The following is a 26,308-nucleotide window of genomic DNA, read 5'->3' on the forward strand; positions in this document are numbered from 1 at the left end:
TCTTCTCCATCCGATAAGCTCGAGTGTCATACTTGATTTGTTGCTTGTCCAGAAGGTGTAGCTCCCTTATTCACCTGCATACTGGTGGCTATGTAGATGTTGCCTAATGAGCAGCTGAGGCCTCTTAAAGTTTCTCAGGACTTTCATGTTAACCTCCTTCCCCTCTATCCTGCACCCTGTTCCCCAAACCTTAACTACAGGAACTGTCTCTGAAAGAAAGAAGAAAAGGGACAATTGACTTTTCTAGGTAAAACCAAGTGAAATGCCAGAATGGGGAAGAGTTACAAACTTCTCTGGCCTCCAGATTTTAATGAGCTTATTAGGCCTACCTCTCAGTGCGCAGAGTGCTGTCAAGCAGGTATCATTCCTTAGGTTGTCTTGCTTTATATAGCAAGACATTGCCTACAAAAAGCTTAGAGTTTTAGAATAAAGCATTTTCTTTTTTTCCCCTCATGGATTTATAAATTAGTGGTGGGTTCTCTTTCAGACTGGAAGAGATCTGGATAGGCTTGTATCTTCCTGCATAGCACCTTGCCTATTCTTCAAGAACCCACAAAAGCCAAATGTCTGGCAGGGACAGCAATTATAAACTCAAGATACGTCAGATGTTGTCTGGGATGCTGCTGCTCTTACACTGGTCTAGAATAAGGGCAGTAGGAATACAAAAGAATTGCTGGAACTATTAACGCTTCATTCACCCGTTTTTAATTCACCTCCCACCGATACAGATAACCATCACTGTTTTCATTCATGTTGCATTTAGGTCATCACTTGCTTCCTTTGAGATGTCAACAGCAGTAAGTTGTGGGACCTCAGCCGTTTCCTTCTGTGGACCATGCTGTGCACCCCAATGACCTCATTTTTTTTACTCCTTTTTTAAGGACAAGAACATTTTCTTACTTGTTTAGCACCAGCTATATATTTTATACCTTATAAATTACCACATATAACAATTGCTATATATAAACATAATTAGCAATGTAGTTACCATATGTAACAGTTACTGCAGCTAAGATATGATAGTTCTTTGAATCAGCAATACACCTTTGGACCATCATTAGGTGTCACCGCTGAGTCTTGGGACACTATGCCAGAGAAGCTGTCTTGTCTATATGGTAACAAGACAAGGCCATCATCAAGTATGATCATTAAAGCCTTCAAAAGCATTTCTTAACAGAAGTAGAGGTGAAGTGCCTGCATACTGTCCAAATTGCTGTGCAAGTAATTGTATTCTGCTTCCCCAAACTCTTGTAGCTTTGATAACAGCTCTTATTGTTGTATAGCTTTCTGAGGCTGTTGGTTAAGAATTATTAAACAGTAGATAATAAAGCAGAGCCTTGTGTAGTGTGCCACTTGTCAGACAACCTGGAGATCCACTGGAGTTGGAAGTTGCTATTTAATTGTAAGCTCGTGGTCATAAATAAATAACTTAGTCCAAGTCTCCCCTTATTTACACATGGTGTATCCTCATGGCCTTGACTGTAGCTGCACGTTGTGCAAATCAGAGTAGAATCAGGTTCATTAATTCTAATTCTGTTCTGGCTGGACAAACAGACGATGTGCCCAGACAGAATTGTCATTGCATATAAAAGAAGTGCTTTACATATTTTCAAAGTATCATTAAGACGCTTATTTGGGCTGCAGTCTAGGAGCATCTCAGAACACAACCCCAATGACATTGCAGCTGTTGTGCTTGGGCATTAAAAAGGCAGTCTTTCCTTTCATTGTAATCATTTAAAAATTACCAGCCATGTGTGGACTCTAAGAGCCTGACCCTCAGCCCATGTGAGTCAGGATGGGAGGCAAAGCATGTCTTTCCATTGAAGTGTGCATGCTTTGAATCACTTTTTGGATTTTCAGTGCCCAGCCACTGGCACCAGGTAATGGACTGGTTTTTGAAATAAACTGAAATAGCTAGAATCTGAGGATTGTGTTCATGATGGTAAGCACAGCATAGGTGGGAAAAGGGCCTTTTCAAGCACTTCTGTTAGTTTAATGTTGGAATTCCTCCTCTCAGGTGAAATGAGGCAACTCTTTGATGCTGTTAGCAGTAGGGCAACCACACCCACAGCCCTTTACTGTACAACAGCCTTTTGAATTTGCAGTTATAATGTAATAGTTTATCTGTGATTCATTACAGTGTGTGAGTGTGCCTGTGTTGCCTGTGTTGGGGGGGGGGGAGGGGGGTAACATCTTTCTTCCTGCAAAGAGCAATGCTGTATAAGTGTAATCTTATCTTATGTTACACTCCAAGCAGCATTCTCTTTCACCACGTGTTGTAAAGTGTTGGCTCCTTCCTCAACTTTGTCAGCCCTATTTTTGTCATAGAGGGGGGTCCCATGCTGATATTACTCCAAATCAGTGTTGCACAACTGTTGAACATGGCTGAGCGCAGTGCTGTTCCTGGCAGTACAGCCCTGGATGCCATAAAGCCCCAGGAAAGGCACTTCACGCTCTATCTTCATGTGTGGGCTTCTGCTTAAAGGATGTAGCACACAGCACAGACATTGCTAAATTGTCAGAGTTTCTTGGGTTTTATTTTAGCTTACACTGTCTTCACTAGATTTTGTGGTGCGGGCCTATATAATGACTTATATTCATAATAATGTATAGATATATAAATTATAAATAAAAAATATATTCATATTTTATGTGGAAAGGCATATTAGAGGGAGGCAATTCACACAATCAGGATGTTAGATCATGCAGTACCTCATATCAGATGGAAGAACTGTAACAACAGCTTGGTAATAATAGTAAATCCTCAGGTTTATGTAGTAGAAGCAGTTTTTCTCATGTACCCCATTGCCACCTGTCACAGGTTCATAGAAAAATTCAGGTTTGATGTGACCTTAGGAAGTGATTTAGTTCAAACTCTACTTTGCAATGTTTTTTGCCGCTTACTTTATAGCAAGCACGTTCACAATGGTAGAGTGGATTGTTTGCAGTGGTAAGGTTTTGCTTCCCATAGTGATGCTTGACATCAGGTTAGTGGGCAGTGGGTTAGTGCTCTTGCAGGAATTAGTGGTCTTTAAAAGAGCCACAGCATGCACGCATCTCCGCAGATGACTGAACATCCAGAGGACAGTTTTGGTATAAACGTATGCACAGAAGCCTACCCATAATATGGAAAAAGATTCTGGAATTATTCTAGGACAAGTTCTTCACAAAGATAAGTGGTATTTTAGGGAGTGAATGACAGAGACTACAAAATAATTCCCTTTCTAACCTGCTTCCATGCAGCTGGATTTTCTTCTGAGATATACATCTGTCTGAAAGAATTATTTCAGTCCTGTCTCAAATATTTACTGTGTTCAATAAGGGTGAGAAAGTATCCTTTGCTGTGGGAACAGAAATATTAAGCATTATGAAGAAAAAATGGGAGTGAACGTTACTGTAAGAAAAATTGCCCTTTCAGTTTTTCAGTTTGTCATAGATATAAGGTTTATTAAGCATCACAGAAAAATAGTGTAAGTCCACAGATATTTCATATGTCAATATGAACACACTGCTGTGCTAATTGGTTCATAGAATTTCCATTTGTGTCCATGACATGCACAGCATTTTTTTTTCTTTCTTCTTCTCCATCAGTTTTCAGTTTTCAGCACCAGCTGTAGGATCTCTCTTAGATCACCTGAGAACGCTGGAAAAAAGTCAATCCTGGGCACAGAGGTCTGCAACCAGGCTGGTTGCTTAAATTTCCTGACACAGCTGGTGAGTGTGCCAGCTCTGTTTGCAAACAGAGAAGGACTTGTGGGTGATGTGATGGTTGGAGGCCGTCTTGGGCATAGCAATCATGAAACGATAAAGTTCTTGATTCTTGTAGAAATCAGGAGAGGGGTTAGCAGAAATGCTACCTTGGACATCCAGAGTGCAGACTTTGGCCTGTTTAGGATCCTGGTTGACAGAGTCCCTTGGGAAGCAGTCTTGAAGGGCCAAGGAGTTCAGGAAAGCTGGACATTCTTCAAGAAGGAAATTTTAAAGGTGCAGGAACAAGCCGACCCATGTGCTGAAAGATGAGTGGTGAGGAAGAAGACCAGCCTGGCTGAAAAGAGAGGTCAGGAAAAAAAAAAGGGAGTTTATGTCCCCTGGAAGAAGGGGCAGGCAACTCTGGAGGACTACAAGGATGTCATGACGTTATACAGGGAGAAAATTAGAACGGCCAGAGCCCAAATACAAATTAATCTGGCTACTGCCATAAAAGATGACAAAAAAGGCTCCTGTAAATACATTAGAAATAAAGGAGGGTTAAAGGGAATCTCCATTCTTTATAGAATGTGGGGGGAAACATAGTGGCAAAGGTTGAGGAAAAAGGTGAAGTACTTAATGCCTTTTTTGCCTCAGTCTTCAATAGTAAGACCAATTGTTCTCAGGGTAACTGGCTCTCTGAGCTGGAAGATAGAGATGGGTAGTGGAATGAATCCCCCTTAATCTAAGGAGAAATGGTTAGTGACCTGTTACACCACTTAGACATACACTGCTGAGGAAGCTGGAAGAAGTGCTCACCAAGACATGTTTAGTCATTTATCGTCAATCCTGGCTAACCAGGGAGGTCCATGTTGACAGGAGACAAATGTAACGCCAGTCTACGAAGAAGAGCTGGAAGGAGGATCCGGGGATCTACAGGCCTGTCAGCCTTGTCAAGCATTGGAAGAGGCTGCCCAGGGAAGCAGTTGAGTCACCATCCCTGGAGGTATTTAAAAGATGTGTAGATGTGGTGCTTAGGGACATAGTTTTGTGGTGGACTTGGAAGTGTTAGGTTCATGGTTGGGCTCAACGATCTTAAAGACCTTTTCCAACCTAAATGATTCCATGATTCTGTGAATTCTATAATTTTGACTTCTACTGGCAAAGTGTTCCAGGGACAAGGTAGTGAACTGAGGGATCTAACCTTAGCTCTGCTGAGGATCTCATCTATGGTCTTTGCTTCTTTGATGCTCAGTTCTATCTCTTGGATAGAGTGCATGCAAATCTGCAGATAAATGTTATCCAAGAGTAAAATTTTATCTTCATCATTAAGAGGCCTTGCAACAGTAAATAATAATAAGTAATGCAAAGTTTTAATTATGAGTCAAAGTACTTAAAATTTAGTATTTTTCAATCTGGTTTGATTTTGAATTTCAATCAAACTTGAATCAGATAGTCAGTATTAAGGATACAGGACATAGGACTGAAACAACTGCTAGAGAAGAACTGACCAGCATCGGCGTACAAAACATACCTACTGTTAATGGTTTCTGAGCTCTGTTATGCCTCACCTTTAACAGTAGTAATTTGTTCCAGACAACCAGCCACTCTTTCTGTCTTTGTTTTCCTTCCTACAGATAATAGTATCGTGTTCTGTGCACAGCTGGAATCTGAAGGGTACTGAGGAGAGGCATTATATTATAGCCACACTGTAGTTGAAGGAATTGCCCTTGTTTCACTTTCAAGGATCCTACTGTTCTGTACAAATTTGGTCTTCTTTCACCATGTCATTGAAAGTGATCTTCATTAAATAAATATGAGCCTGAGAATTAATAGACGTTTTTATATCAAAGGAAAGAATCCTATAGCAGCTTGTTTATCAAATGAATAATGGTTTGGTTGTTCATCCTTTTGGGCTTTTGTTATTGGAAAATGTTATCTGGAGCAAGCTGAAATGTATAGACTCAGAGAATATTTTGAGTTGGAAGGGACCCATAAGGATCATCAACTCCAACTCCCTGAAGCAGGGATCTGTATTTAATTCTCTGGGCTGCATGCAGGTATGATGGTGTTGGTGCCTCTTGTCTATATGATAAGGAGGTTGAACTGCACTAACTGTTAATGGGAGAAAAGGTGGCTAGACACATTGCCTCTCTCCCTGGGAGATCCTTCCGTAGTTCCCTTCCATTACAGCGAAGGTGACTGCTGCTGCTTCCAGGGACCTACTTAACGTTTGGCTGCCTAGATGTTGGTCTTTCTGGAGACAACAAAAGGCTTTCTTCTGTAACTAAAAATGATTTCCATGTGCAAGTAATATCTGTTCAAGGACATATGTCTGCAGAGGCCTGTTGTTTTTTGTTTGGTGTGCCTGCTTACTGATTTAAAGTTGAATTCTGCAACCTTATATCAACACAAGCCCATTGTCTCTGGAGATTGAGAACAGGGTTTGGCTCTGGCACCAGAGAGGTCTACCACAAACCATGTAATTCCAGTGTATGTGTGATGTGTGACTTGTAACCTTGTTCTCTGCAGAGTAGTGGTTTGTACATCTCTTATGGAGACACGGTAAAGAATTCCAGCACTGCAGCTGAAATTCATTCTATTTTAAATTGCCTGCATTTACAAACAACTGAGTTTCCCTTGCCCACTTCTGTATAAACAATGATTGTGGTATAAATAACCTTGAATACTTTGTAGACTGAGTCTGTGGTGGGATGAGTGAAAGGTCAGAATGAGGCTGAGAGAAAGCACTTTCCAAATAGGGTAAAGAACATATAACACAAAAGCTGTATGGTTAAAAAAAAAAATAAATCCCATTCTGCATTGGTGTAAACTACTCTTCCTTAAAGAAGGGAGCAATATGTGAATTCCAAACCTGGGCTGTAGCTTTAGAGACTTTCCAGTTAAGAACTATTTTTTGAAACGTCAGACTGTGATGCTTTTTTTCAACCCAAATGGTTTTAAAGAGTTTGAAACCCAAATTCTAAGGAGCATTTTCTCTTGTATTCTAAACATCTGTGCTGTTTATTAGGAATGGCATCAGATTTTGGCAATTCAATCTTATTTTATGTGTGGAGCTTGGAAGAATAGAACCACTCTTCCGTCAGCACAATTGCTGGAGTCTAGGGATTTCCTAAAACTGCTAGTAGAATATCACCCTGGAAGTAATTTATTTTTTTTTAAAGGGACAAGCACACAAGAGAGAAGAAAAAGGCATAAGATATGTTCCTGATTTGTGCAGCTTCAATGTACAGTGCAGAAATTGTTTGCCACTTCATTTCTACTGCCAGTTTCCTATTTTCTTAAGGCAAAATTGTCATTGTATTTTAAGAAATAGCTGATTTGTAATAGTAATTACTGTAATATTACCAGCTGTGGTTTTTGAGTAGATTTTTACATTCTTTCTAATGTCTTTCTCCTTCAATTGAGGTAATAGTAAAGAAAGAGGGAGGATATTAATTTTACATTACTGTTAATTTAAGTTTGGGAAGCCTCATTAGAAGAAGTTTAGTCCTGTCTGCAGTGGAAACTGCTACACATGCTGTGCACAAAAGTATGAGACATAGAGCTTCTTATGCAAGGAGAGGACTCTGAAGTGAATCAGAAATGGATATGAAAACTGGCTTTAGTGTGTCCTTTGTAGTGCCTTCAGTATAGACCTCTTCTTGAAAAATAGGACACAAACCAAATAATATCTGCAAAACTTGTCAACATTTAATGAAGTTTTCTGTGTTTTACGCATGCATTTTGTGGAAGCTAGAAGAATACTGTATATGATATTGAATCCCAATGTTTCCAGCTGATCAGACTAATACTACCCCTCCTTAAAGCCTGGCTTATTGTATACGTTGAAGCACCTTTTATTTTGGCATGTAACCTACTTACCTACTTCCCCCTTTGCACTGTTAGGGTGTATTGTAGCCTTGCCTTCATTTGAAAAAAAGTGATGTTCTTTAAGCTAAAGAGGCCTCAGCACTTCTCAGGTGCTCAGCTTCTCACATAACCAGCCTGGGGATGCCTTCTGTGGTATGTGCAGCTCAGGAGCCTAGGCCCTGGGAACAGCTGTCCCCTCATGAATCATTCATAGGGGTGAGCTGTGATTATGAATGTTCAGCGGCAAACAATGCATAACATTAAGAGAAAATAAACTCATTTCACTGTAATTTCATCCCCCCCCCCCCCCTCAAGAGATGGGGCAGAGCCCCAGGTGTCTCCATGGCAGGATAACTTCAGTGATGGAGGAACCCTGAAGTCCTGGCCACTGCTTCCTAATGACCCCACAGGTCTTCTCAAGACCTTTCCCAACAGGAGGAGGTGAAACGGCAGTGATGGTATGGTACAGATGATTAGGTGTGGACTAGGAAACAGAAACATTTGTTCATGCCTTTAACTTTTGTTGTATTCTCAGATTTTGGAAAATTCATGAAAAATTAAATGGGTGACTATTTTCTGGCTGGCTGGGGAATGCCAAGTCACATGTTGTTTCTGCTCTTTGACTGGCTGCCTTCTATAGCTAATCAACACAGTGTCATTTTGAAATTCACATCTGGGAACTCTTTGAGCTAAATATGCACTTTTCATAAGCTCTGGCAACTGTAAAGCTCCAAATGCTTGAATATTCAAGGAAAATAAACACACATGCTAAGAACGTGACAAAATGGAAATCTGTGTCAAGTTTGAAAGAACGCTCTAGGATATCCTCTGCCCTCTGCTCCCTGCTCTCCGCTCAGCTGTGCTCAGTACCAGGGGTAGATGGCAGAAACGTGTGTCCCTTACATAAGTTGTGCTCACAATGCCCCTGAACTTTTGGCATCGGTTCAGAATGTAGTGAACTGGATCGTGCCAGTTTAAATATATCTGGTCATTTTCCAGTACGCTGCTCAGCTGTCTACCTTTCAGAGCCCTAGCTGGCATCTCTGTAAGCTCAATCTGCATTTCTGTGTTTGCTAATGCTACTAGGTTCTCTAGTGGGAAAGTGGGTAGTGTTACGTTGAGAGCAGGGGACTGGGAACTGCAAGATCTCGTGCCACTTTTTGGTGGCTACTGTGATTTCCTGCAAACTTCTGGAGCCATTCTTCTTCCTTTTAGCGTTTAGAGCAACTTCACAGACCCCAGTCTAATGAAGCACATTTTTAATTTTGAGCATGTGAGCAGTCACATGGCATTTAGAGGACTGAGGCTTTGAACTCTTTAGAATTCAGCTTCCTGCATGTATTTCACAGTATCTCAGGATACTGAAGCACAACAGTTTAGAGACTATTGGGAGGAGTCATACAGTCAAAAATGACATGCTTCAAATTTCAAAACCAAATCTGCAGACTTTGATATTGTTTGCTACTACTTGCACCAGAAACAAGAAGGTCCTTCTGAAACATTCCCAGGACCCTCTACTGACTACATCAGACTAAATCCTTGTTCTGCCCAGTGGACTCCATGATAGCATCATGACTCTTTGCTTATATCTATTTTTTTTCTCTTTTTACTGTGTTACAGGGTAACTGTATGGAGACATGCACAAAGGCTGTGACAAGAATGGTCTTCGGTGATGCAACTTAGCTATAGACAGGCATAAAGGTCACTGCTTGCAGAATTTCTCTGTCCTGTGGAGAATAATTCAAATTCCAACCTGCTCTGAGGATCCCCAGTTTTGCTTTGTTGCTGTCCTTGAAAGGGTAGTAAATGAAGTTCTTTAATAATAATCGTGAAGTACAAGATAAACATGGTATCAATGGAAATAGTTAAGTCCAAATTCCTTGCTATGGCTGAATTGAAGTGCCTGTCATGCCCTGACTCTGTGGCAGAACACATTCTGAAATTAAGCTGGATAACTTAATTTCTAGCTGTGGATTCTATGGATCCCCCTTGTATACTGCAGAAAGGCCAAAGCAGAAGGGAGGGAGGAAAGATTAAAAAGAGCAGTGCCAGTTATTTGGGGAAGTCATTGTTTCTCTGCATTTAGGAAGAAAGGGACACCATTTGGCAGCATGGGGTGCCACTGTGTTGGTTCCAGCTAACGATCATTGTGTGAATTGAGCTGTAAGGAGAGCTGCCCATTGACCAGCATTGATTGCTCTCATGGACAGGTGCTAATGTTCAGAGGGCAGATCACAGCTGCTTGCACAGGGTTCCCATTATCCTTTGCTGGGTATTGATTCTCCCTGTGGGATGTTTCTTCCTAGCTGTGTTAATTTTCAGACCACATATTTGCATTGGTCTGTGCTGAGAGGGACAGGCAGAGGTGCCTTGGCTATGCCTCACCCCCTTCCTTTTCACATACCCCCACCCGCCACCCCCCTTGAGTCTTTAGAGATCATGTCTGTTGGGATCCAAGTTTCCTCTAATTATGGTGCACATTAAGGGATAGGCTCTATGAAGAATATCATTACTACTCCTGTAATTGTTTCAGGTGCACTCAAAAATTAATCAGAAAGTACACAATGGGGTTTTTGTTTTGCTGTAGGTTTTATTCTGAATCCTTTCTAAGCCTGAAGACTTGCTGCCTGTGTGTAGAGTTCACACAAGTATGACATGGAAAGGATTGGAAAGTAGTACATGAGGTTGCCAGGGCAGGGACTGTTGTGTCCCTTTGGTACTATTTTGGCGCTGCACACAATTGATTAACTGATGGACCTCAGTTGCCATCAAACCAGAGTGGCAGAATAATACATTCATTTTGCATTGGTATAAATATCTTTCAGGGTCGAATGGATGTGTGGATTTGTCTATTGATAGGTGTCTGTACAGTGCCTAGAGCTGTGTTGGGATCTTGCGAAGTCTTGGTACTACATAAAGCTGTTTATAAGAGTAGTGTCTTAGCTGTCTACTGTAGTACGTCAAAGAAGCCTAAACCAGAATTTTTTTCAGACAAGGGAGTAATAGCGGATGACAGCAAAAATATTCAGCAACTGAGGCTTTTGTTTGTTTTGGCAACTATAATCACCTCAGTGCAAATACTGCCTCCACATATGAAAAAAATGTTACTAATTTTGTCTCTGTAACATGGAAATGGAACAACTGATATAGGTTCTCTGAACAAAGTATACCTTTACACTGATAAACAGACCCCAGTTTCCAACCTTTCCTTAAGGCATCTTTGTTCTTGAGGTCTGTGTCGAAAGAAGAGGGTACATCTGAACCCCATTAGCCCTAGGGCTGAAACAGTTAGGTTGTGGTGTTTCTGTAATCAATAACAACCAAAAGATGTATGTAATTATCTCCAGCTCGCCAGTTTAAATGACCAGGTAGTCATTTATTGCTGAATATCTTTCAACATGGGACCAACACTTGGATTAAATCCTCTGGAACCATATCCCAACATTTGTGATTTCCTTGTGGAGTGAGCAAACATAGCATGATAATAAAAATAACTCTTTTTCAAACTTCAGGGTACCAAATTTGTTACCTCACCTGCAAGTATGAAGCCCCAAAGATCACATTCTAACACCAGGAGTTTTCTTGTTTTTCTAGAACATGTTTCTTATAGTGTATGTGCATGGCTTTGGAATGCTGGTCTACAGGCATGAATGTTGGAGTGTCCTTTTTAACCCTGGTGTGTTCACAGTGCACATTGCAAAAATGAAGCCTGGGTGGGTGGATTAAAAAAGGATGTGAAAATACAGAAAACACCGTATATTTGGAAAAAAAACAGGTAGGGGATTTTGCAGCATCTGAATAGGAGGCAGATGATGTGTTCCTCTCTCCATTTTTCCACTGCTGAAGTTGCTTTACCTTTAATGCACAAGGGTTTCTGCTCATCTTGACTTTCCCAGGACTGCAATCACTTCTGTGGTTGCTGGAGTGAGTAGCTTGTGCTGCAGTGCATGCAGGATTGAAAGAGACTGTTTAATCCTCAGTTGCAGCACATCAGCTCATTTAAGCAGCTGTAGTGATGCAAGTGTGGACAAGGGTACAAGTCATCTCATTAACTGATAACTGCTGTTTGCTGTTGGAGAGTGCAGACTTAAGCTACTCCTGAAATGAAAAAAGCCAGCTGTTTAAGATCAGCTGGGACATCAAATTAAAAAAGTAAAATAATAAAAAAACCTCACTAGAAAATCCTAGCCCAACAGAGAGCCCGAGTCTGCTCTTGCTTAAGCTTGGATAACTCAAGAGAAATGAAACAGAAATTAGTGCAGTGAAGCCAGTATAAAAGCAGTAAAAACAAGATCAGAGTCTGTGCCCAAGAGGGAAAGCATATGTGAATTTTGTAGGAAGAAGGGGAGTGGGAAGAGAAACATTGGTAGGGAATAGACGAAGACCAGGAATATTTATTAGCAGCTTATGGCAATGCTCTTCCGCCCTCCTAGGATCAGGAATGTGAAATTTTTTTCCATTATTTGTCATACTTTGAACAGTTGTTTCCCAGTCTGTTCAAAAGGAAACATCCCAGTTTTGCCCAGGAAAACATCCCAGTTTTCTTTACTGGGTTTCTTTCTGGGTCTAATTCTTCCCTACATGAGAAGGGTACAGACCTGGTGCTGCTCATTTGGACCTGCAGCACTGTATTGACGTAAAGGAAGCAAAAGGAGAGAAACCTAGGCTCTGTGGCTGGAAGGGAAACTCATGAGTTAAAAAAGAATTATTGTTGGGGGGGGGATTAGAAATGCAAAAAATAAATTAAAGAGTTGAGACTTAAAAGAGGCAGGTGAAGCTGAGAGACAGAGCTTTATTGAAGGGGTGGTGAGATAGTGTGCTGTGTAAGACAGGAGTTAGCTGAAAGAGAAGAAAATAATTAAATTCAAATAGAAGGCTAATTAAAAAATAAGAGGGAGAAAAGAATATATTAAAAATAAAAAAAAAGGAAATAGAAGGGAATATGAAATAAGAAAAATGTAAGTACTGAGAGGTAAGAGATGAAAAATATCTTTATCTGAAGCAATTGTACAAAATTAAAAGGAGCAGCAATTTTATAAAAGTCTTTACCTTTGGATTGACAGCTACCCTAAAAGATCTCCAAGAAAAGCAATTCAATTCAAATTTGACTATAGTTAATTAAGACACCAACGTAGATTACTGATTTGGGCAGCAATTCAATGTAGTTGTAGTGGAGTTGTCAATCAGTACAATTGCAATCCAAATTAGATACCAACAAAAAAAAAAAAAAAAAAAAAAAAAGGAAAAACCCTAAAGAGCTTGATCTTGCTTCTGCTAAAGTCATTAACAAAACTCCCATTGACTCAACGGGACAGGAAGAAACCATCCTAGAAAAAAGCCCATTATTGGAAAAGAGAGCAAAGGACAGAGGTTAAAGTCAAAGAGGTTATTTGGGCTGCAAGCCATGATGTGAAGATGAAAAGTGAGAGCTTTCTTCATACTAGGCCCTTGCTGGTTCCTGGTCCATTCTGCCAGGTCAAGTGGAAAGCTTAGGATGGGGCTGTATTTTCATAGAATTATAAAATAACCTGAATTGGAAGGGACCCAGAAGGATTGTTGAGTCCAAGTCTTGACGCCACACAGGGCAACCTAGAAGTTAGATCAGGTTTGTAAGATTATTGTCCAAATGCTGCTTGAACATCCAACAGGTTTGGAGCCATGACCACTTCCCTGGGGAGCTTGTTTCAGTGTTTGATCACCCTTTCAGGGAAAAACTTTTTCCTAAAATCCAATCTGAACTTCCCCTGAGGCTGCTTTAAGCCATTCCCTTGTGTCCTAGCACGGGACATCAGGCAGAAGAGATCAGCACCTCCCTCTCTGCTCCCACTCTTGAGGAGGTTGTAGACAGCGTAGAGGTCACTCCTCTGGTCTTCTCTAAGCTGAGTATCCTCAGCCACCTCTTACAAGTCGTGCCCTATTGTCCTTTCACCATCTTTGTTGCCCTCCTTTGGGCACATTCTAAAATGTTTATATCCTTCTTATATCGTGGAGCCAGAACTGCACACAGTACTCGAGGTGAGGCTGCACCAATGCCGAGTATAGTGGGACAATCACTTCTTTCAGCCAGCTAGCTATACGGCACTTAATGCACCCCAAATGTACAGCTGGCCCTTTTGGCTGACATTGTTGACTCAGAATTAGTTTATCATCAACAAAAACCCTCCGATCCCCTCTGCAGGGCTGCACTCCAGTCTCCTGTTCCCCAATCTATATGTACGTCGATTTCTCTCTTCTCTTTAAGGCAACCAGCACGGGTAGGGTAGGGAAGGAAAATGTGCCTTCTTCCCTTGGTTTGGCACACACAGGAAAGAGGCTTGACAATACTTCAGAGGAGCGATGCTGAGCACAATACTTCCTGAAGCTACTTCAGGGATGGTGCAGCTTACTCACCACCCATTATCTCAAGCTTTTCCTGAAAATGCAGTTGAATCCCTGAACATTAAAGGGACAAAGTCTTGCAAGACCTTGAGTATGCAAGTTATTATCCATGGACTAAAATGGAAATAATCACCTATAAAGCATGTCATATACTGAACGCTTCTATTGGTTGCAGCTGTAATGGGTCGGGAAAGCAACCTCTATCTGGGATGCTGCTCAGGTCTCAGGCCACTGGAGGAATTTGCTGTGTTCAGATCTTATCTTCTGTGCGCGCATCAGTTCCACTCCAGGGAATTAAATAGCTCTTTTTCTTCTTCACAAAGGTGTTGTGTGAGAATGGACCTGTGACAAAGATAAAATGATAAATGAATCCATTCCGGCCCATGGCACAGCCACAAGTAACGTAAAGGTCTGTGAGTGTCTTTCAGACAAATCTTGTTCTTGTGCAGATGGATATAACATGGGCTGTGCCTCAAAACTGTTAGTCACCTGTTGGTCACCAGGTGCAGAGCTTTGGCCTTTGGCCCCTGCTAGCCAGGGGAGGCAGTGCGTGCTGGATGGCTTAGGTACAGGGGTGCGGGAGAGGGCAGGCGGATCAGGGGGAGTGTAGTGTACAGGCGGAATTCAGGATGGTATATAGCCCAATGAGTTTAACAGCCTTGCTTAATGACATCGTTACCATACTACACAAACTCCCATTGAAATTAATGGTATTTCACATAATAAAGAATGGTGCGAATACTCAGTTATGTAGGACATTAATGTGACTTTAAGAAGTCATAAAAACAGAAAATCAATTTCTTCTCTGTAGCTATATTTGAAGTGGGGGCTCATAATAGAAGTGCCAGCACACCTAAGCATGGAAGTCCTCAGCTTCTGAGGTTTGTGCTCATTTGTTCCCTGTCACTTTAATCCTATTAGAGGTTTTAAAATAAGAATTCTTTCCTCACTGTTTTCTTTTTTTTTTTTTTTGCCTGTCAAACGTAGTTTCCCCTTGGGTTTCTCCAGTGCAACACAGGACAACATAAATCTATGTTTATTGTTTTCCTATGTATACGCCTGGCTCACAAGTAAAACTAGCAATGAAGTATTTTTTGCTGTTGACAGAACTGAAAAAAAAAAAAGACAAAATGAAACATTTGTACTCATCCAAAACAACATTTGTTTTCGTTCCCTCCACTAAACAAAACACCAACTCTTTAGACTTCCCAAATTTAAACATGTTTTCCTAGAAATCACTATTGGCAAGTATGTGAACATGCTGTTTTATGTTGTAAGTATTCAGGAGGGCATGGATATATTTATTAATACCTTCTCAGAGAGCTCTGTTCAGGTTTTTGGAACTCTTTTGCTCCTTGCTTACTAGCACAAGAAAATCATGATAAATCCTATATACATTTCTTTGCCTTTTCCTTATTCCTCTGGTACATCATTTAGGCTGGAAGCAGGTCCTCTGGCATCCTTTAAGATATTTCTCTTGCTGCTTTGTGAATAAGGCAGTGTTTCCACATCTTGAGCTGATCCATGAGCTAAGTCAGATCCTCCCCGCTGCATGAAAGTACAGGGTTCGTTGTCCCGTCTCTCGTGACCCTTCTCCCTCATGGCTTTTGTGTGTGTCTCTCAAATCCTCGGGATTATTCTATTCCTCATTCCTCTTGGCAGGCAGGCAAGGTTCATCAGTCAATTGCTTGAGCCAAAGTTGGTCAAATCATAGTAGTTAAGATTAGCAGTTCCTCAGGGTTCCTCATCTTGAAAGAACAGCTGAGGTGAATTCACAGAAACATTTCACAGCCCAACACTTTTCCTTGTAACTCCATCAGTGACCAGAATTTGTCAGGTGTACTGGGGCAGGTTCACCAGCTCATCACAGGAGGCACCACTGCAACATTGCTGGTCACTTCCTCTGTGCAAGTTTTTCTTCATGGAAGACTGAGAACTACAGTGCCTATCAGGAGACAAGCTGATGTCGGAAGAAATGGGGACCTGCAGAAGTATCAGATGATAGATGCAATGAACTATATGCAGATACAACTAAATATATGAATATTGCATGCTGGGAAGCTGGCATCACGTCGTTCCTGAGACAGGGCACTGATCTGTGATGCGAGTCACTGGTCCCAGGGAGCTGGACCATCGCATGAGTCTGTCCTATGGCCTTATGAGGCGGTTCATTCTGGACAGTCACACGTGGAAAAGAAACAGTAGGATCTAAAGGAAGGAACACAAGAATTGCAGAAGGTACAGCTAAGTGCCCAGAAATGCTCCCAGCAGAGTAGGTAGTGATCCACTGGGCTTTAAGTCCAGTGCTGTAGTGCAGGGCTGTTGTATCACTCTCAGTTCCATAATCATCACCCTACATAACCCACATTTGTAGGAAATCAGAGGCAGAGGCAGGAAGCGTGTTAAAACAGGGAGAGAAAACAGACTGTGGGGAACCGAGTGGAAGGGTCTAAATGCAGGAATTGAAACAGTCAATGGAGGCTGAAAAACTGCTGAGGGGAGAAGCATCTAGGTTAAATTTCCCTTGCACGACTTACATATATATGTACATGATGTGCACTGTCGCTATGGCACAGGTTTTTTTGTGGGTGAGTTGTTTTTTTTTTAATATTATGAATAATCTGAAGCATATATTTTTTAAGATATGGTTTTCCCCCCCTGTGCTTTGCTGAGTAGGAGGCAGTGCTCTGCAACTGCTCCCCAAGTGACCAGGAGACTGGTAAGGATTACTGGATATCCCCAAGGAATTTGGGAAATGTCATGCATCTAGGACCTCACTAAGGGTCTGGGGAAACGTGCTTGCATTCCAGTTCTGATAGCAAGATTATGTAGCCTCCTTCAAAGTATATCTTCTCCAATCAGTCTCTTCCAGAGCTCTGCCCAGAGCTCAAATCATAATCATGCAACTAAAGAAAGAAAATCTTATTCTCCAGGGAAAAATTGGCAGTGGTGAGAACTGGACTGTGGTTGGTTTTAAATGAAACTGAGTTCTGGTAAATGGGGACATGAAACTTCCTGTATCCATCTAGGAAGTATAAACTCTTCTTCTGCTGGAACATAGTGATGCTCAGGTTTTTTAGCATCTATGACACATTAGACATCGGAGTCTGAGTTGAACCATGTCAGGGAAATGCAGAAGGCAACTGAGTTTTCCACTATTTATCACTGAAATGCAAGACAAAGTTCACTTTGATCAACACCTTTGATTTTAATTAAATTTTGCATCTTTGTTCATTTAATTGTTTCACATATAAAGCTAACTATAGGTTAATCTGGGGTTTCTCAGTTTTCTTCTGTGTTTTTCTTCTGGGATTCAATCACAATTACTCTTTTATGAGCAAAACACTGCTAATTCGGATACTTGGGCTTAGATCAGTCACAAGATCTCTGTTTTGCTTCCTTTTTCTTTTCCCTTCAGATCCCAAACAAGACTTACATATTTTCTTTCACTGAGTATGTTACCTACTCCTTAAGTAAATGTAATAGCCTGCTCTTCCTGAATTCACTGAAAATTTTTAAAAATTGTCAAGTGCATCAGGTCTTGGACTTGATAGAGGTAAGCTAACCTGGTTGGTTTCCTCCTCAATGGCACCTGGTGCTTTCAGAAACCAAATGAACTATTGTTTAAAAGCCACTTGCTTTCATGCCTCTGAGTGAGTTTCAGCTCCGTGGGAAATCTTAGCTTTGCTGGTCTTCTTTCAAGTTATTTTGATTTCTTATTACCCCCGTTGCCTTGCAGTAGTCAGTAAGAGCATTGGGCCTGGAGGGCTTTAAACAAACTTTATTCAGGCACAGGATAGTAAGTCCTTCTGGTTTACAGAACACAAACCCCAAAGATATCCTTTTGCTCGAGTTTCTGGTGTCTGGAGTAAAAGTACAAAGTTCTCAGCACATTTGATCTTGTAAGAATAAGAAAATTATCCTGCTCATAAGGCTGGAAAAGGTTGGGAAGTCAAGAAAACTCTGCACTCAGTAAAGGAAATGATAATAATCTGCCTGAACTGTAGCCCTGTAGTGTTAGTTGGGAGTTCACGCTCAGCTCCCAGCTCCCAGCTAGTTCACCTAGAGCTATGAGGAATGGCAGCAGTGCTGGCTTTTAAAAAGAAAAAAAAATGCTGGTAGGCTGAAGGCTCAAAAATGTACAAGAAGTTCTTCGAATCCTTTTAAACCAAGCTGTAATCATGATAACACCATTCATCATAGCAGCACAACACACACACACCCCGCCCCTCGCCAAACCAGCCCCTTTAAACACAACTCTTCCTGCTGCATAAAGTCATTGAATGAAAGATTTTATTACTGCTGTCTGTACTATTTTTCCAGGGCGCTACCATAATAGAAATCAACACAGAGAAATCGGTAATAATCACACATGTTTCATATTGGTTCCCATGTGGAAAACATTTCAAAGGTGTCAGTGCCTGGAAAACCTGACGGTTTCATTGAATACCAGAATGAAACTCCAAGGCAAACCCTGAGGAGAGATTAACACTTGGAAGTATAAAATTCAGGTAGTAATGAGAAGCCAGGTGTTCACTGTCAAGGATTCCAAGTTTCCCTAATTATGGGCGAGTATCTAACTTTAACTGCCTCTCTCAGGTGAGCCAGTAATCCTTTGTTGACAAAGATTTATAAAGAGAAAAAAATAACAATAGGAAAAGCAAAAGAAATATGCCTCTGTTTGCTGTATGGAGAAAATATTACACAGGCAGACCTATTTCTAACTAAATTAAGACGAGAGAGGGAGTTGGAAGTCATGTTGCACCCACAGTGATCATTCTGCAAATTGCAATATGGATCTAGAATTTCATGTTAATTACATTTTATTTGAAAAGTGCTGCACTACACAGTATTTTCCACAGCAGTGTAGGCTTGATTCTGCTCTCAATTAGGTAGGTGTAAAGTGGAGTATCTCCAGTGAAGCTAATGAAGTTAGAGTAGTTTAACACTGAAATGAGGAAGATTACAATAAGGCCCTAGAGCCTGCAATATTGCTACTGCAGTTAATGATCATTGCTGCAGAATGCTGTAGTCTGGTAATTATTTTGTTCATGCAGGTAGAAAGATATACAAAACTGGCATGGACTGTGCCTGTAAGAGAAATAGTCCAGAATTCTCCAACCTAATATTGTCTCTCCAAATTTCATGGTGTGTTCCTCTTTGTGTGTGTTGTGGATCTGTGCAAAAGGGAGTGTGTTTGGATTTTGAGGAGGCTGGTTTAGAAGACTGCATGGAAAGCTGAGCGAGAATCAAAGTAATAAAACTGCATCTTCTGTTCAATTTATCCTTTAGGCCGCTCTGATGTTAATTGCGATTGTGCGGAGAGCACGTTATTTTTGCTTCTTTGGGGGCTTTTTGTTATAAACTTTAAAATACGACAGTCAGTCCCAGTCAAAACCGCATTCCAAATCTTGTCTCACCAGCTGCATGGCTATATGCCAACCAGGCTTGCCCATGTCGGGGTATGTTTAGGGCCACAAGTTGGACCCAAATTCTTGCTCTTGGGATGCTGGGTGCAGCAAGCCCAGGTGAGACCTGGTGTTGGCAGCCCAGGACAACAGCGGATATCTGGAGTTTGGCTCTCCCTGGGCCATTGTGGACACAGGAGCTACACCTGTGCTGGTAAGCTAACCTGGTTGGGATTTTTTGCAGAAGCAGTGGTATGTGGTTGTCCACACTTAAACTGCTAGTGGAGTCCCTGTAATGGATTTAACCAGCACGTTATCGCAGCTGTGGATGGATGGGAACAGAACATATAACAAGAACTATCCCCAAAAAGCAGTTGGGATATGGCCATCCTGTTCTGGGGGGTCTTCAGTGAGTATGAATGCCGGCTAAGCCATGCCACTTGACTTCAAAGCCTAAAAAAGATCTCTAGTCTGCTCATGTTTGTATAGTTGTAGCATGATACAGATGCAGCGGTACAGCAGCCATGAGGCTGGAGCAGAGATACGTCACCACTATCCATCTTATTTTTTCCTTGAAGCCCTGTAGGGCCAAACTCAAGTATCAGCTTGGTAGCCCTGGGCTAACTCAGTGGCTACCACCATTGAGGAGCTAAACTGTCAAGGAGCTCAACTGTATGCTTTTGGGGCACAAGGGTATTCCACCTGGACAGGCTTGGATCCTCTGCCTGATGATTGCATCCATCTACCCATTGCCTGAGCAATGCTGAGCCACCAGCCCAAATGTTCTGCCTAGAGAGGCCCCAATGTCTAGGAGCACCAGGGTGCAAGGGAGCTGTAGGCAGCCTGGTGTGAGTTTAGGGTCTCAGGACATGGGCTTCTGCCTGTTTCTGGGACTGACCAGGTCAGGTACAAGCTTAGTGTATCCTTGGATTAAGTGATGTGAAGGAAATTATGGATTATGGCACCTAGCATTTTAATTCTACTTAATTCATACTTTGACATAGTCTAAGTGTATAGCGAATGCCAGCCCCTTTATTAGTATAGCTATCTGGTTTATATATATTGATATATATATACTAATATATTTATTAAAAGGGCCATTTTTTGTGAATGTATGTCTTAAAAAACTCCCATAACAGCCTGTTTTCTCCAGCCAGGTGACTCAAGCTGGACATCAATATTTGTAAAGAATTTTGAGCATCTGACAACATATCAGTGACAACAGAACAGATAAATTGAAAAGATATTATTAAAAGGTTACTATCATCAGATTAACTGTTTCCAGCAATGCTGCAGTCCAGGTATATGCAGATTTAATAATAACTCTAACATCAGCTACATTAGAAGAGGGAGTTTAAGGCAGGAGTGCAAAGGTCCCCACAGCTTAGCTGGGAGAGGGGAGGCTGTCTTTATGTGTCTTTTAGGCTCCTGGAGATTTCCCACCTTCTGGGATTTCCCACCTTCATACACTGGGGATGGCAAGTCCAGAAATTGTTCTGTAGCTGTGCTTTGATGGGCACACTTCTGTCATTCTGTGTTTGGAGATGTTGAATTGCTGCTGACTTGTTTGTCACAATATTACTCCTAATGCCTTTTAAAAATTCCTGTGTGTTGGCTGCTCTTGCTTATCCCTCAAGTGATGGTGCATTAGAAGGGAAGCATGGAAGGAGGTGGATTCAAACAACCTTTGCAATCAGCTCTGGTAGGAGGTAGGCGGGGACAGGGACAGTTTTAGGGCTTGCTCCTTTTCCTTTGCATTTCTCTGAATAGAAGTGTGCTTCACCTCTCCCCAAAGAGAAAGACAACACAAAATCTCATCAGGCAAAGGGTTATAAATTTCTTTTCATTAGGCACTTGCCAAGTACCTTGCCGTTGTTTAACCAAGACATACCCTGAGCAACTGAATTATGAGTGCCCCCCCCCTAGAAAGGGAAGCCAGCTTTATACCTGGGACAAAATGCAGCTTGTCCTTAGGAAGGACATCACAGTTCAGCCTAGAAGCATGAGCTGGAAAAGGCATACTGCACATGTTCATCATGTAATCTATCTCCTAGGATGCACAACTTGAAAAGAGTTCGTATGTCACCGCAATATGTCCCCTTGTTTATCTTCCAGACAGACTTCATGTATCATGTTGATAAATTGGGCAATGCATAGGGCCAGTTCCCTCCTACTGAGGTGAGTGGGAGCCGCATGGTGCCTGATACCAAAGCTAGGGAATTATTCAGATTGACTAACATAGCTGAGTGCATGCCAGGCTTGTTTTATTTTCCTTGTCAGATCTCTTGGGGAGTTACAGAGCTGAGGGGTGATTGGGTTTCAGAAGCAGACTAGAGGATGGTAACACCACTTGCTTAGCAGCACCCCATGCGGCAACACAATTCAGGACCTGCAAAATGGGTGCAGCCCAGCTGCAGGTGCAAGGGGCTCAGAGTCCAGGGAAAACAAAATCCCCCTTGCTCTTCTGGAGCTGTTGCTCAGGGTTTATCCTTTTTAGTATTTGTCCTGGAGGGTTGCTTAAGGCATTACTCTAACATAAACAATTATTAATAATGATTCAGCAGCTATGTTACTCTGTGTAAAAGAAAACAAAACCAAATAAGGCTAATCTTTTGCAATACTAGCAGTTTCCTATAGGGACTGGTATATATCTTCCAGCCATAAAATAATTAAATCTCACTGCTTTTCAGTGGTGAAGGAGCTTGAATACACACAGAGGCTTTGATCCTCACATGTCTGATATCTTTGGGGATCTGGGTCCAAATATTAGGATAATATTTTACAAAAATGGCTTTTGATTTTTTTTTTGTTTGAATACTAAAACAAAATAATATCAAAGCCTGTTCAGTGTCAGTGCAGTGAACAACGCTCATAAACCTGGACTCTGCTGCATTTGTTCATCACATTTGTGGAGTGAAACAGTGACCATTTTCTTCCTCTGGGATATGAAGCTTACGACTGAGCAGTGTGTCCAAGCAGCTGCTGACCAGCACCTATCTCTCTGTGGAGCCCATCTGCAGACCGTGCTGTATCCGTGTCTGCTGTCTCTTAGGGGACTCACATGGAAAAAACCTCATGTGCAGTTTCCTGCTGGGGTTTCTCCCCCAGCACTTGATGTTTGCCCCAGGAGCATTCTTTTGTAGTAATGCAGGCACAGTATTGCCGTGGGTGACAAATGAACTATTTGCTCCTTCCCTGATGGATATCGCGCTGTAATGTATAGAGTTGTTCAATTATAGCAGACACTGCTCATCAGTAGGTTCACCAAGATGGTCCAGGGAAGCATTCCACTTCTGCGCTTGGGAATAGGAGGGAAAGTTAAGTCTGGATGGATAGTGGGGGAGGGTTATAGGAGATGTAGGGTTGTGTGGCTGTGTCTTTTTTACCCTTGACAGTGTTCTGCTACCACAGACATACCTCTAACTCTAAAAAATTTCCTAGTGTAGCTGTCTGGCCAACAAAGGCTTTTCATTTTGCTTCTGTCAGAAAACAAGAAGGAGTTAACCCAAGTGCTGTCATCATCATAAATACAGCTTGGAGAGTGAGGCAGCTAAGTCACTAATCCGTTCTGAATTCAGTCTGGTGATGCAGAGAGGAGAGAGTGTGTGTCCAAGAAGAAAAATATTGTGTATATCAAAACACACATGAAGAAAATTAGCTTGAGAATAGGAGATGCTGAACATAAAGAGAGGAAAGCAAGAGAATAGAACCCAAGACAATAAAAATAAAAAGCCACAGCCAGACTCAGATGCTCTCTCTGCCATTAGAGATGACTGAACCAACATGCATTGCCTCACTGGAAAAGTATGCAGGCAGGTGTGACTCAGGATCAGTCCAAATGTGGCCTGTTGTTCTATCTAAGGTGAACATTAAAATATAGAAATGAATAACTGTATTTTGTACCTGAATTAGTAATTGTAAGGGACTGATTCCAACATGCCTTAGGGATTTAGCCATGGAAATCCCACTGACCTTCAGTAGTGCTTATGCACCTACATTCCTTAGGCGCTTTAGAAAATCTGTGTGTATGTACTGGGCTCAAGGGAAAAGTCCACTGCTATTATTATAATGTGACTCTGATTTTAAGACGTTGTAATGTACTCAAATTTATACAAATTTACCAAAGAAGTATTTTTCAGGTTGAGGTTGTTACCATCAAAGCATAAATTTCAAATGGGCGTGAATTACTGAGACTTAACATTGTACTTTGAATTATGCCTTTTTATATTTACATGAGAGTGTGCTTTCTGAGTCACACCTGGGTTTTGTGCTGTTTACAAACTGCTCTAAAAAGCTGAGCTGAGAATATTTGCAGTCAGTTCAGTATGTCAAACAGAGGAATAGAATTTAGCTCTATTCTTAAACCATGATTATTTATGTAGCAGGCATGTTGGCCAACAAAAAGAATGAAAGCTGACGGGCATGAAAATAACCAGTCTGCTCGTACATGAGTCTTGCTTACAGTGGTCCCAGCAGGAGCTTGAAGAAGACTGTGTAAATTGTGAAACAAATGCATAGTTAACGCATGCCAGAGATGACCATTTGTGGGCCTACTTAACGCTACAAATCCCACATGGTGGTGAGGCTGTGAAAGGACAGAAAGAGCTCAGGATGCTACAGGAGTGTGTGTGTGTCTGTGCTCTGGGGACATAGGGCTGTTGACACTGAGTGTACCTTGGTGCATCAAGTTGTCAGTTTAACCTAAAAGTGTAGCATAAGTATAAAAAGACATGTAGCTGTTTGGAATATGCACACCCAAAGTTAAATTAAGGGAAGACTAAATTTAAAACAAATTACAGTTGTGAAATGAGGTAATCAGAAGTGGGAATGCATTGGTATTGCAACAGCCACATGCCTTATCTGATGCCTACAGGCATACATACCCACCGGTACCTGTACTGTGAGAACTATTACTTGATCACATGTAATGGTTTTCCATGAGATGCCTACCTCGTTTATCAAAAGGCATAGACAGAGATTTCTGGATGAGACGTGATAAATACTTAGTTTTAGCCTTGTTTTCCTAAGAACTGAGTCTTCTGTTGTTTTCTGCTGGCCAGTCCTTTCTCCAATGACTTTAAGTCTATTGGACAACCTAATCTAAACTTGACATGGGGAAGGGGGGATAATGCGTGTCCTCAGAACCTCAGCATATTAGACATCAGAGAATCACTCAGAGTGAATCAGGTTCAGTTAATACTGCATTTCACAGTCTGTTTGGGTTTGTCACTCATAGCACTCCTCATATGCAGTCCCAGCAGCAGGCATACCCAGATAAGGAATTTTCACAGTGCCATGGACTTTCTTCTGGCAACTGCTACTCTATCAGCTGAGTACCTTGCAAATACAAAGTAAGCTTTACAGCTGTAAAGGGGAGGATAAATGTTATTATCTGCATGCTATGGAAGAGTATCTAAAAAAAGAGTATCTAAAAAACAGTGCCACCAGTTTTGGGTGCTTCAATGGACATTTGTGTAAAATGGGACACAGCTAGATTTTTCTGATGTGCCAAGCAGGGGTTGTTCTCAGACAGAGCTGAGACAAGTCAGAACCACTGACAGGACCATCCATCCTGTGGATTCAGGGATACACATCTTGCAGTGCTGCGCTTTTGCACTGCTGTGTTGTATCTCTGCTAGAACCACATGCTCTTTGGTGTGACTTGCCTCACTCCTTGTAAATCTACCTGACTCTACATAATGCAGCCTCAGCTGTGGCTAGAAACTGAAGAAATAGGGAATATATTATTGCATTTTCAACACAGAGTGAAAATTGTGGAAAGGTGAGAGTCTTGGCACTGAGAGCGTGAAGAACAGCTTACTCAATAGCAAGCTATTATGAAAAGCAGTTTGTCTGCTGTCAGTATCTTGAAGTGTCTCTTGCTCTCCCTCCATTCACCTTTCCGAAACTCACATTCCTGAAGCCCTGCAAACTCCTCATCTTCCAAGATCCACCTCACAATGTCAAGGCAGGCTGATGGAGTAAAGCAGAACTTTATCTTTTGGCACCTTTTTTTCTTATATCTTCCTTTCTTTTTCTTTCTCTTTCCTTTTTTTGTTTTTCCTCTTTCTTTTTCCTTTTCCCCATGGGAAGGACTCTTTGCAGCAAATATTTATCAGGCCTCTCTAATGGGCCTTTCAAAAGGGGAAAGGAAAAAGGAATAAACCAGACAAAGCGTGAAAACTTTTGCAAAGATGAAACCAGGAGGGCCTTTATTACAGTAAAAATGTGATAGAATGGACGAAAGGATCGCTGTGGTTCATACCTTGCTAGTATGGCCATCTCCTTGATGTCAGAGGTTATTCATTTGTGGAAGATTGTATGGAATTGGGATAGAGAAAATTTTTCATATTTTGGCTACTTCTATTAAGCCTGTCAGCTCAAACTTACCAGGGTTTATGAAGTGATTTCTAATTGGTCTAATTCACTTACATATACCATAGGGTCATCTATAAAATCTACTAAAAGGTATATAATATATAAAATCTTGTTCTAAATAGGCAGTTGGAAGCTGCAGTATGAAGCTTATCTGCCCTGTTTCTTATACAGGAAACCTTCTGGTACATGATTCTTTTAATTGCCTATATAGCATTCTGTCCCATACAGACTCAAATGAGCAACCTTGTAAGAAGTATAACTGTATAAAGTAGAAAAAAGGAGAAAGAACACTGCAAATATTTTGCTAATATGATGATGAAACTGAAACTCCTCTTGCAAAGCTTACACTGAGCTATTTCAGGGTTTAGATATACATAACATTGTGCAGTCAAAATGAAGGTGCCTCATCCCATATTGCGCGTCTCTTGTTATAAATAAAATTTATCTGCGATATTTTATTTAATTTTGTAAAATTAATCCAAAAGCAAAACTGCATGATCTTGTATGGCAACATGACTTTGTATTCATGGCTGATTTTTTCCCCCTTAACACAGAAAAATGGTGTGGGTTGATGCAGTGTCCTA

The 26,308-nt window shown here is 41.3% G+C and overlaps 1 long non-coding RNA gene across 1 annotated transcript in view; it reads left to right on the forward strand.

Moving 5' to 3' along the window:
* The window catches only part of LOC114012352 (uncharacterized), a 73,949-nt gene that overhangs the window by 46,780 nt on the left and 861 nt on the right, over window positions 1-26,308 (forward strand). The window lies entirely within an intron of this gene.

Source organism: Falco peregrinus, chromosome 7 (genome assembly GCF_023634155.1).
Source record: "Falco peregrinus isolate bFalPer1 chromosome 7, bFalPer1.pri, whole genome shotgun sequence".
Classification (NCBI taxonomy): domain Eukaryota; kingdom Metazoa; phylum Chordata; class Aves; order Falconiformes; family Falconidae; genus Falco; species Falco peregrinus.